The sequence below is a fragment of the Mustela nigripes genome, chromosome 3, assembly GCF_022355385.1.
Source record: "Mustela nigripes isolate SB6536 chromosome 3, MUSNIG.SB6536, whole genome shotgun sequence".
In the NCBI taxonomy this organism is placed as follows: Eukaryota; Metazoa; Chordata; class Mammalia; order Carnivora; family Mustelidae; genus Mustela; species Mustela nigripes.
Genome location: NC_081559.1, coordinates 38,943,651 through 38,957,031, shown reverse-complemented (window position 1 = coordinate 38,957,031; position 13,381 = coordinate 38,943,651).

Here is a 13,381-nt window from a genome sequence, read left to right as displayed (position 1 = left end):
CCAGCCTTTGAGAGCAAGGCAACTGTAGGGGGCATGAACAATAAAGCCTCCCGGGGTCAGGTAGCACAGAGTACACCACTGCTTAGAAGAAACACTGCAGGGGCACCTGGGTGGCTCAGTGGGTTAAAGCATCTGCCTTCGGCTCAGGTCATGATCCTAGGATCCTGGGATCGAGCCCCACATCAGGCTCTTGCTCAGCAGCGAGACTGCCTCCCCGTCTCTCTCCGCCTGCCTCTCTGCCTACTTGAGATCTATCAAATAAGTAAATAAAATCTTAAAAAAAAAAAAAAGCCAACTGAAGGAGAAGAAACATTGCAACCTGGGTGTGCAGCTGGCTGGGAAGGATGAAGAATGTTCTAGAAACAAATGTCATATATGCAATGATGGGAGAAACTGGTGTGGCTTATCCCAGAGTGGATAACACTTTGCTGAGCATTCAGTGTTATTTTATCATTCATTCCGAGGATAAACTCACTGAATACCCGCTACAGTCCTGGGAGCCTGGGACCATGCCCTCAAAGAACACATGGACAGACAGACAAGGACCATGGAGACGGACATGAAAGAGACAGATTTCAATTCTATATAAGACAGAACACACTGGGACTCTTGGGTGGGTGGCTCAGTCAGTTAAGTGTCTGCCCTGGGCCCAGGTCATGATCTCAGGGTCCCGGGATAGAGTCCTGCATCGGGGCTCTCCCTGCTCAGCACTCCCCCTGCTTGTGCTCTGTCTCTCTGACAAATAAATAGGGAATTTTAGGTAATTGCAGTGACAGAGATGAACACTAAGATCCCCTCTTACTGGATGATTTGGCCATGTTATCAGTGTATGGATTATAGAGCGTCTCCTGCTTTTCAGTGTCTGTGTCCCCACCTCCCTTCTCCAGATGCTTTGGGGCCTCTCCCCAGTGTGAAGAGAATCTCAAAACTGAACAGTCTATCCACTGAGGTACTGTTTCAGCACATGGGGCAAGGACGACCATTGTCCTCTTACAGGATTCACTCCTTTTTTCCTTAAGATTTTATTTTTTGCTAATCTCTACACCCAACGTGGGGCTCAAACTTACAACTCTAAGATCAGGAGTTTCACGCTCTACCAACCAAGCCAGCCAGGCAGCCCTGACAGGATTCTTTACTTGAGGTTCTGGAACCTTATATTGTATAGGAGAGTGTTTTTCTGACTGGGGTCTTGAATCCTTCGGAACAAGGATGGGTGAGTGGGCTGGAGCTGGGGGGACTTCGAGGCTGGAAATCATTTTCTGGTGTTAGGTAGTAAGAGCAGGGCTTTGGGAAGGCAGCTTGGGCATGAGTGCCCCTTGACTCAGGGACAGACCCCAGGGAGCCAGGAATCTAGGGACTGCAGGAAGAGAGATAGGAGTCACGGGGAAGCTGGTGACTTCCCAGACCAGGTCTCCCAGACCAGAGTTCTCTCTCTCAGATGCAGTCTCAAATTATACTCTCTGAAATTAGCCCAATTCTTTAAAAAATATCCCATAGGAAACCCGCCCTATCCAGTATTAAAGTTTGCTCCAAGGCTGTAAGGGGCAGGGATGCTGGCCTGAGAATGCAGGTCAGTTCCAGGGTCGGAGCAGACACTTTCCAAGCCGGAGTGGGGGTGTGTCAGAGCCCAGGGCGCACTAATCAGGCCCTGGAGACCTGCCCTTGCAGCAGGAAGGCAGCCTGTGGGCCCCCAGTTTGGATGCCAGGCTCTCTCTTGGAGGGCTGGAGCCTGAAATCCCCTCAGAATGGAAAGGAAAGCAGCGACATTTCTTGAGCTCATCCACTTCCCACCCCGGGGCCATCCCTCCCATGAGTCACCCTGTTATCCCTCCATGGCCAAATATAGCTCCCAAGGCAAATGAGGGTGCTGCACTGTGCAGATGGGCCGGGGAGGGGTCCGGGGGACGGGGTGGCCCGGATCAGGGGACCAGGCAGCCCACCCGTGGCCCCTTCAGACCTGAGCGGTCTCGGCCTGAGGGTCAGATCTCAGGGCCGCTTTCCCACAAACGCAGGGAAGTCGGGGAGACAGAGGGTCTGACCCACAGGCAGTGGGATCACTTCCTTCTCGGGGAAGGAGGAGCTCGGGGGACAAACAGGGCAGGGGGCCTTCCCTCTTGGTCCCGTCCCGCAGATGAGGCCCAGGTCCCCGCCGCTGCGCCGTGCCAGGGTGGCCACGAGGCCCCGAGCGTGTCGGCCGTCCCCAGCAGCCCCCCGGGCACCGCCCCGGCCCCGCGGAGCCACCACATAAGGAAATGTTTGCGCCTGGGCGCTCGCTCCCGCCTCCCTCCCTGCCTCCCCGCCCGCCGCCCGGACGGGCCTGGCAGGGGCGGGCGCCGCCGGGAGGAGCCGCCCGCGGGCAGGGGAGGCGGAGCGGGAGTGGGGGGAAGTCGGGGTGGGGAAATGCGGGAGGCGGCCTGAGGGGTCGCCCTGCCAGGCTGGGTAGAACCGGCCGGAAGCCTTCTCCCACCCCAGCGCCCGGTCAACGACAGGGACCCGCTGCCTAGCGGCGGGAGGCGGAGGCGGTGGCGGGGTGGCGGGGAAGCACGGAGGACTAGCCGGACTTGTCTGGGGCTACGGGGACCCTGGACCCTGGCTTTGCATCTCAGACTCTGGAGTCTGTGACCTGGGCCGCGGGGGGGGGGGGGGGGCGGCTTGTAGGGATGGTCCCTCCCGCCCTTTCGAAGTTTGCACACTCAGGCCAGCTGTCCCTCTCCCGGAGTCCAGAGCAATGTCTTATTCCTCTGCATGGTGACTGTGGCATCCTGACTCCCAGTCACTCCTTAGAGAAGAAACATTTTATAGCTGGCTTGCTGGCCGGTGAGGTCAGGCTTACAAGGACTGCGTCCCTTCTGGAGTTTTCCATTAAATTATTTAAACAGGCTCAGTCCCCAACAAGCCCACAGACCTCTGTAGGAGGCTAGCTGGTACAAGGCTGCATTTATTCTGCAAACGGTCTCATTTCCCCAGGGACCCTCTCCTCTCTTTAATGTCGCCTTTGGAGGTAAGAAGACGCCCAAGGGTGGTGCCTTCTAGGTCTCTGTGGTTTACTCTTGGGAGCTAAAGAAATTCCCCACCAGGTGTTTCCTGGGGACGGACTCCACGCCCAGCAGGCATTCAGAAGGGGCAGCTGGCCCTCTGCTCTGAGGCTAGGAGGCTGGGGAGCTTGAGTCCGGAGCATTCTCCAAGAAAGGGTTATTGAGGAAGAATGGTATCACCCAGATCCTTGGCTTCGGGAAAAGTGTGACATGCAGAACAGTAATCCAGAACAACCTGCCCGTTCAGCTGGAGAGGGGGTGGGACCACCTCACCTACTTCTAGGTTACACAGATTTGACAGAGATCAGATCTCAGGCTTGGTTTCCTAGGAGGTTCCACCCTGCAGCCCTGCTGGTGGATTAAAGCAGTGGTGTGTCAACCTTGCCTTAGTGACACTGGTACAATGGCCATTTATCCCCAAGGCTCCGCCTCCCAGGCAGGCAGGGCTGCCTGGAAGTGGCAGCGAAGAAGAGGGCTCCACAGGATCACCCCCATCCCTAAGGGCAAGTGGGACCTACTCTCTGCCCACAGCCCCCCTTCTGAGGAAGGTCCCTACTGGTTATTTCCAAATGATGTGCCTGGTTCCCCCATCATGGGCTCAGCTCTCTCCACCCCCAATAGTAAGGGCTGTGGGCCATGTCCAGGACCAGAACAACTGTAGAACGAATGTGGGAGAGCGAGACTGCGTTTGACAAGGTCACTGACTGTGGGGGCCTGTGGTTGTGCACCCATCCCGTCCTCACTTCCACAGCTCCCTTATTTTTAAGTAATCTATACACCCAACACAGGACTCAAACCCACAATGCAGAGATCAAGAATCTCCCGCTCTACCAACAGAGCCATCCAGGCATCCCCTCCCTAGCCTTTTTTTTTTTTTTTTAAAGATTTTACTTATTTATTTGACAGAGAGAGATCACAAGTAGGCAGAGAGGCAGGCAGAGAGAGAGAGGGACTCGATCCCAGGACCCTGAGATCACGACCTGAGCAGAAGGCAGCGGCTTAACCCACTGAGCCACCCAGGCACCCCTCTCCCTAGCCTTTTAATTCAGGATGTACAGGGACAGCCCAGCAGGCTGTAATCCACAGACTTTCCATAGACTTTCAGCATGTATCAAGTGTGAAGAAGCTATTTGCTCTTGGACCCTGGCATCCAGCAATTTGGGTCTATAAGCTCCAAGGTGCAGAAACTATCTGGCTACTGCAGGGGTGGTGAAGTTTTCCCTTCTTCCCTTCTAGGTTCTTTGGCTGGTCTAATAATTAAACTTATACAAGACAGATTAACAAGAGAAAAACAGACAAAAATGAACAAGAGTAACCAAGTATCCAAAATGGCCAAAGCCATCACCTTAAAAACCACTTTCAGTTAAAGATAAAAGATGCTGGGGGTAGGGAGCCAATTACAGGACGCTACCAGCAAACCACAGTAAACAGGTGTAAACTTATTGTGTAGATTTAAATGTTGTCCTCTCCATTGATAAGAGTCTCCAGAGATTAGAGCCATTGTCCTCTTCCTGGAACAGTGAGTGAGACACCCTTACAAATGGAGATTTCCCTTTTAAATGTAAATGTATCTCACAAAAGGGTAACTTCACCTTTGTCTGCTGTTTCTGAAAAATAACCTGCCTAAAATAAACAGTATGCTAAAGAGGCATATTTTGGGGTAGTATATTTTGCTCCCCTACCCTTAACATAAGCTTAACACAGCATATGCTCAGAAAGTATCTTTTGGGTGGCAGAATAAAAAAACTTAATTTCAGATCACAAAGATCTGGTCCTTATAAAGGTAAATTATACGTGTTTCATCTAAAAGGCTGTTTTATGAAGTCCATTCTCCATCATGAGACACATTCAGATGGGGGTACAATGATAATGGGGTAGTTGTAGAGGGGTTCTCAATGGGAATGTAGAGATATGTTATAGGTGATGTATTTAATTTTTAAGATATTATTTATTTGAGAGAGAGAGCATGAGTGGGATGGGGGCGGGGGGCTTGTGGGGCAGAGGGAGAGAGAGGAGCAAGCTCCCAGGCAGCCTCATGTGGGGCTTGATCCCAAGACTCTGAGATCATGAGCTGAGCAGAAGGCAGACATGCTTAACCAACTGAGCCACGCGGGTACCCCAGAGATGATGTATTTTTATGCCTTTAAAATATAACTAGGAATAGGGAGCATAAGAAGAAAATATTCCTAACTATATGAAAGGCAACCAAGAGGTGGTTCTTTGGTAACAGGACGAGGGCCAGACTAGGGAACTTCTAGTCATTCAGCATAAATGCTAACAGCCATGTTTCCTGAATACTTACTCTGTGCCTGCAATACTCCCCAGGCAGGATCCTCCTCCATCTCCACTGACAGTACTTACTTGTCCAGGCACCCAGCCAGGTCAGAGCAGGGGCCTGAGGCTTCATCTCTCCCCTTCGGAAAGAGGTGTGCTCAACACAGAAGAGCTGGAACAGCAGGAAGTATAAACAACTGGGGAGACCCCATTCCCTCCCTGGAGAGGCCACTTCCCTGCTGAGCCTGTTCCCCACTCTCTGGTCTGTACCCCACAAATGGCCCCTTTCCCACACACGCTCCTATCACCTGCCTTTTCTACTCCAACCCCATTCTCTCAAATATGAATTTGGTGGCATCTCCTGTTTAAATGCCCCCCTAGAACAAAGTTCTCAGGCCTGATTAGAAACTGGGGCTTGACCCCTGATTCCCTCTGTAGCCAGGCCCTGAACTTGGTTCATGGCTTCCTCCAGGAAGCTTTTTAAATCTTGCCAGGTAGGGGCCTCCTTCCCAGCTTCATCGTGTTGCCCTTTACTGCCCATTTCTTTGTTTCTCTCACCGACTGTCCATCATTGTCACTGTGTGACCCCATTGCAAAGTGGGGGCCATGGCACGAACCCAATGAGCCGGGAGGAAAGAATAGGGGAAAGGTTAAGAATAGCATAGAGTAGTAGGCAGGTGGTTATGCTTTGCATGTAAACTCAGCAAAGTTAAAAGAATCCAAAACAGGCCAGAAACATGATCATGTTCACGGCTGCTCCAAAATGCAGGAAGCTGAGGTTGCACTCGTGGGTCTGCACACAGCCCAGGGCAGTTAGCTGCACACACCAGATTCACGAATCCACGCACCTGTGCACATCTTGGGTTCATGTAAACCCGAGTCCGTACATACACGGACCTGTGTAGGCAGCCAGTCGGAGCAAAAACAATTGTGCGCATACTCGGATGGAAGCATCCTCGAGATGCAGCACACAGAAGACACGTGGAAATCCACCGTTTAGTGCACGTCAGATGGTGCACACACAAATTTGGGCATACTGGGCCGTGCGCACTAGCCCGAGATTGTGCACACGTGGCAAGATGCACACCCCAGGGTTGTGCACAAACGAGGCCGTGCATGCCGCCCCGCCCCCCTCGCCGGGAGCCAGCTCGCGCGCCCACTCGGATGCTTGGATGAGGTGAAAGAGCCCATTTCTCCCAATACTCTGACGTAGTTTCAGCGTCTGGGCGCCATCTTCGCCTCGCGAGCAGCGGAAAGATCAGCAGGACGAGCAGCCCCTGCGCTGGGGCCTTTGTTGTCCCGGCTTCCGGGCGTCCATCATGCGGAGGCCCCGCGCGCTCGAGCACGAAATGGCGGTTGGGGGCGGGGCGGGACTGGGCGACCAGGAGCAAGGCCCATCCCGACTCCCGACAGGGCGCGCCGTCCCGCCTCCTTGCGCAGGCGCACGGCACGGCGCGCGTTCCCGCGTTCCCTCCGACGCGCGCCGGGACACAAAGGGCTGGAGGGAAAGCACGGAGCGCGGCCGACATCCTCGGAGCGGCTACTGGTCCGGAGCGGCCTGGCGCGGACTGTCGGGGCGGGAGCCGGGCTCACCGGAACAGCGCGCTGGGGCGCCTGGTGGGGCGTTGTGCAGCGCTCCTTCTCCTCCCCTCGCCCTCCCTCAACGGTCGCAACGGCCCAGCGAGCCGTGGTGGGGCCGAGCGGGAGCGCACGGCGCAGGCGTAGAGCTCGCAGCCTCTGCGGGGAAGGCTGGGCGCCTCCATTTTCCCTCGCGCTCCCTGATTGCGGGGCTGGGTGCAGTGGAAGCGAGTGGTGGCCGTTAAAGTCCGAGGCCTTCTCTCCACAAATTCTTTCCTCGGTCCGCGCAGCTGAGCGCGGGAGCTGACCAAGTAGCTCTTCGTAAAGTTTTGGAATGTGATATAAAAAAAGACAGACACCTCCGCAAATTACTACAATAGTTAGCAAACTTGATACTTCCAATTGGGAATGTGGGTTTGGGGAAGGATTGAGAACACATGCAGAAAAGGTAAAATTTTTTCTGCTAAGGGATGTTAAAAACAGTAATCAATACAACTTTAGAAAAAGTATTTTTCATCAAACAAGTAACGCGTGTTCTTAGTAGAAAGTTTCGAAAGTAGTCATAATCGCTGGGCATTCACTGAGTAGTTACATGCCAGACCCTGTTTTAAGTGCTCTAATTTTCCTAACCAAGTACAGATGGAGAAATAAGCACAGAGAGGTTAAGTACACAAAAGTACTTAAAGGAAAATGGGAAAAGTAGTAAACCGACCTTCCAAAACAACCACTATTTAATAATAAACTGGCCGGGTTCCTGCCAGTTTTTTTCTCTGCCTTAAGTTTGGTTCAGGGGCAGCTGGGTGGCTCAGTTGGTTAAGCGGCTGTCTTCTGCTCAGGTCTTGATCCTGCTGTCCTGGGATCAAGCCCCCTTGGGGCTCCGTGGTAAGCAGGGAGTCTGCTTCTCCCTCTCCGCTTCCCACCCACCATCCCATGCTTGCTCGCTCTCAAATAAGTAAAATCTTAAAAATAAGTTTGGTTTAAGTTACATTCAGCCTATGGCATCTTGAATAACAGAGCTGTGGTCTGGCAAATAGAAAAGGTTTAGAGGCTCAGAGGGAGCCCGGAAATGTTCTGGTTGTCTTTGGGGCACATCGGCCCTCTGAGGTCCAGGAGACTGCACTAGGTGATGCATGAAGAGCACCCCCAACTCTAGAATGTTGTCCTCTAGTGATCTTGGAGAATTCACATGACTCGTGGTCATTTCTGGGAGTCGGGAGGAAGAGCCCCCTTATTCCTGCCTTTTGTTACTGTAGCCATTTCTCAGGTCATAATTGCCTTAATTTCCCAAGCGTATTTGGGCCTATGAGGAAGGTATTTTCACTGAATAGAGTTAGGTCAGTTGAAGACAGGGCAGAGCCAGTGTAACTCCTCATTTACAGATGAAGCTGCTGAGGCTTAGGGCCAGAAGCTGGGGACAAGTCCCCCAATTAATAGCAAAGCAGAGATACCTCATCCAAATTGAGGCATCTGCCTTGCAGCCTCAGTCCCCAAGTCCTCAACTTCCATGGGATCTATTACGTCTTTTTATGTCTTGAAAATTTTAACAATACAGAGATCCCAACACCCAGCTGTTAAATGATAGGTACTTATCTTGCTTGGTGAAAGATTGTCTATTCTGAGCAGGTGAGGGCTAGACAGCCAGATCCTTCCCATTAATCCTTAAAGGATTCACCTGTTTGTCAAAATTCTTCTTATCCCATTTTTAGTTCACTGGTCTAAAGCATACTGTCCTTTAATTATTTTCTTCTATTGCAATATGAATTTGGTTTCTTTTTAAACTGTGTAGTGTAAGTCATTTACTTTTATTCACTATTACTTCATTATAAGGAGGAAACCCTATGCTCTTTTAATTTTAGAAGTGGAAAAAGGAGGAAATGGAACCAGAATATGGTTTCAGATCTCACACACAGATATACCCTGTCTTCTTGGTCTCTCTCTTTATTGAATCACAGATTCCTAATAAGCATTTTGAAATGTTCATAGAAAATAAAAAGTTTCAGTGACTGAAAAACTTTCTAGATAATTGCCTTTCCTTACATCTTGTAGAAGAAAATACTTTAAATACCAATTTGTGGCTTTGCCAAGTTACTTATCTCCTGATTCTGTGTTCTCATATATATGATGTGGATAAGAATATGTCCTGGCAGAGTTTGGGGGGATGATTGGAGATGGTATTTGTAAAGTGCCTAGTGCCTGGACCATAGTAGGTGCTCAATAAATAAGTGCTAGCAACTGTGTTTGGTTGCTGTTCTGTGTCAAGGAAGTGTCAGAATTAACTAGTTGGTTGTCTTTGAGAAAATATTAATATAGTTCGCTGCTGATCACAGCCTTGTGCTCAGTTTTACCCTAAACATCCACGACTGCTCAGAAGCAAGTGTTGATGAGGATGTGGAGATAAAGGAACCCTCTTGTGCTATTGGTGGGAATGCAAACTGGTCCAGCCACTGTGGAGAACAGCATGGAGGGTCCTCAAAAAATTAAAAATGGAACTACCCTATGATCCAGTGGTCACACTAGTGAGTACCCCCAAAATATAAAAAACACTAATCAAATGGATACATGCACGCCTATGTTTATTGCAGCATTATTTCAGTAGCCAAACTATGGTAGCAGCCTAGGAGTCCATCAATAGATAAATGGATAAAGAAGATGTGGTATATATATACAATGGGATATTATTTAGCCATAAAAAAGAATGCGATCTTGCCATTTGCAATGAAATGGATGGAGCTAGAGAGTATATTGCTAAGCAAAATAAGTCCATTAGAGAGGGACAAATACCATATGATTTCACTCATGTGGAATTTCAGAAATAAAACAGACAAGCAAAAAAGAGAGAGAGAGAAAGAGAGACAAACCAAGAAACATACTCTTGATTATAGAAATCAACCTGATGCTTATCAGAGAGCAGGTGGGTGGCAGGGTAGTAAAGAGCACTTTTATTATGATAAAATAAAATGATTAAAAAAAGACTGCTCACTTTAAAAAAAAAAAAAAAAAAGACTGCTCAGGGGCGCCTCGGTGGCTTAAAATAAAATCTTAAGAAAAAAAGAACTTCTTGATAAAAAAGTTTTGAGCAGGGGCACCTGGGTGGCTCAGTGGGTTAAAGCCTCTGCCTTCAGCTTAGGCCCTGGTCTCAGGGTCCTGGGATCAAACCCCCCATTGTGCTCTCTGCTCGGTGGGGAGCCTGCTTCCCCCACTGCCTGCCTCTCTGCCTATGTGTGATCTTTCTCTGTCAAATGAATAAATGGAATTAAAAAAAAAAAAAAAAGACTACTCAAAACCTTTTTTTTTTTTTTTAAGATTTTATTTATTTATTTGACAGAGAGATCACAAGTAGGCCGAGAGGCAGGCAGAGAGAGACGGAGAAGCAGGCTCCCCGCTGAGCAGAGAGCCCGATGCAAGGCTTGATCCCAGGACCGTGGGATCATGACCTGAGCCCCTGAGCCGAAGGCAGAGGCTTTAACCCACTGAGCCACCCAGGTGCCCCTGCTCAAAACTTTTTTTATCAAGAAGTTCTTTTTTTCTTAAGATTTTATTTTTTTATTTGACAGAGAAGATCACAAATAGGCAGAGAGGCAGGCAGAGAGAGAGGGGGAAGCAGGCTCCCTGCTCAGCAGGCAACCCAATGTGCTTGATCCCAGGACCCTGGGATCATGACCCAAGCCAAAGGGAGAGGCTTAACCCACAGAGGCACCTAGGCACCCCTTGATCAAGAAGTTTTAAAATTCACTACAGAAACAAGTTAGGTGTTTGGTTGATACATCAGGCACATGTATTATCTGAGTAAATAATAAAAGGGCTTATGTGAAATGGACCCATGTAAGGTATATCTTTGAAAGGGCTGGAAAGATGGGACTTGACATCAGTTGGGACCTTGCAGGGGAAGGAGCCCTGCCCTTTCAGAGCAGCAGGGCTTGCTGAAAACCACAGTGTTCTCTGTGTCTGGGCCCTGTGTTCTGCACTCAGTGGATTTGTGCATGCCTCCTCTGTTTCATTCCTGGTGGCAGGAGGTAGAATGGTGAACAAAACAACCCATCCCTGCTTTCATGGAGCCTAAAGTCTACTGAGGATGCCTGACCCTGAGCAAATGACCACGGTGGTGAATGTAGGTGGGTGCTACACAAGCTGGCAATGGCCCTGCCTTAGGCATAAGACAGGAGGGCTTCTGGGATGCAGTGATGCCTTGGCTGGGCTTAGCCTTCTCTTAGTCTCTGAATAGGGAAGAGACATATTAAACCCCAACAACTGAATATGTCCACAAAGGCTGGTCATGGGAGCTAAGGGGTGGGAGAGATAGGAGCTTAGACACAGAAAAATGCCAGACTATGGGGATTTCTGTAGGAGTATAGGAGAAGAAAAACTGTTTTTTCTCTGTCCACCTTAATTTCTCTGACAGGCGCCATGTAATTAGACTACAAAGACAGATTACCCAGAGAAAAATAAACAAGTTTATTAAATATTTTATTTATTTATTTGATAGAGAGATATAGCAAGAAAGGGAACACAAGCAGGCAGAGGGGGAGAGGGAGAACCAGGCTTCCTGCTGAACAGGGAGCCAAGACAGGACTCAGCCCAGGACCCCAGGATCATGACCCTGAGCTGAAGGCAGACACTTAACAATTGAGCCACCCAGGCACCCCAAACAAGTTTATTAAAAAGTGCATCACACATACACAAGGGAGCACCCAGTGATGAGTAACTCAAAGGAGTGATTAGAATTGGGCTTATTATAGCATATTAACAAAAGAACAATACATTTTTAGAGAAGTGACACGACAAAGGAAAAGGACTTTTGAGTTTCTAGGGAGGCAAGTTGTGAGAAAGAATGTATATAGGGAAGTAATGGTAGACAAGGTTTGTTACTTAGGCTCCTCTGGTGCCATCTCCAGGCTGATAAGGGTCTAGAGTTTTCTCTGGTGACTGACTTCCGTCCTTCCTGGTAGAGAGGGGAGTGGGGACATTTCTGTAAACTTATGTCTTGCTTTTAGGCAAATAAGAGGAGGGCAGAGAGTTTTTCTGGTATCTGTTTCTTAATTGCCTTCTACTCAAAATAATCCTTATGCCAATGTGGCATATTTGGGGTGGTGTATTCTACTACTCTTCTCCAGCTTTGCTTTACTAAATTGTTAAATATTCTTCTCATTAGACCAGTATTTTGTTTTGTTTTTTACATATAACATACCATAAAATTTACCCCTTTAAAATATATAACTCAGTCAATACAACATGCTCAGTCAGTAGAGCATGCAACTTATTTTTTTTTTAATATTTTATTTATTTATTTGACAGACAGAGGTCACAAGTAGGCAGAGAGACAGGCAGAGAGCGAGAGGAGGAAGCAGGTGCCCCGCATCAGGCTCTCTGCTCAGTGGGGAGCCTGCTTCCTCCTCTCTCTCTCTGCTTGCCTCTCTGTTTACTTGTGATCCCTCTCTGTCAAATAAATAAATAAAATCTAAAAAAAAAAAGTGATGTAATTCAGTAGTTTTAAAATATATTCATAAAGTTGCACGATCATCCACACAAATTTCAGAGTACTTCATCACCCCAAAAGAGACCCTAGACTCATTAGCACTCATTTATCATCTGCCCCTTCTGCCAGCCCCACCAGTAATCTGCTTTCTGTTTCTACAGATTTACCTATTATGGACATTTCATATAAACAGAATCCAAAATGTGTGCTCTTGTGTCTGACTTATTTCATTTAGCATAATTTTTTAAAATTCTCTAAGGTTGTAGCATGTATCCATATCCCCATTCCTTTTTGTGGCTGAACGATACTCCTTGTGTGGCTGTAAGTCACAAGACTCTTGAACGGAAGGTGTGTATGTCTGTGATGGGAGCCAGTGCCTTGAAGTCCAGCCTCAGTGTGAGAACTACTGTACTTTGTATGGCATTTCAACTGCCTGGGCTTTACCCTCATTGGCTGTATGTCTGGACAAATCACTTTCTTTGTGCTCATTTTCCTCTCATGAATGGAAATAACAGTAATAACTCTCATAGGGTTGGTGAATTAAATGAGTTTATACATTGAAAGGCCTTAGAAAAGTTCCTGGTGTAAAAGTCCAGTAGTTATGATGAAAAAAAAATAGTCTGGCAGATGCAGAACTCCCCACTGATTAGCACACTGCCCTTTGTTCCAGAATCTTCCAAACAGCTACATGGCTACTTTATAAAACTTGGAATTACAACAAGGTCTGACTATAAGAGGAAATGAGTTGAAGATAGCAATTTCTGTACCTTTTTTAGGTGAAGGGGAACAGAATATGCCACCCCAAAATGTGCCACTTTGGCATGAAGATTATTTTGAGCTGAAGGCAATCAAGTCTCTGCAGACTCAAGGAAAACTTTTACCTCTCCCTTAATTGTCTAAAAGAATTTAGATGGGGAGCCTGGCGAGCCTGGCCCAGAAAGAGAGTTATTACCAGAGATAACTTTTTTTTTTTTTTTTTTTAATCTGAAAGACCCACATGGTAGGGCCAACATCTGCCTAG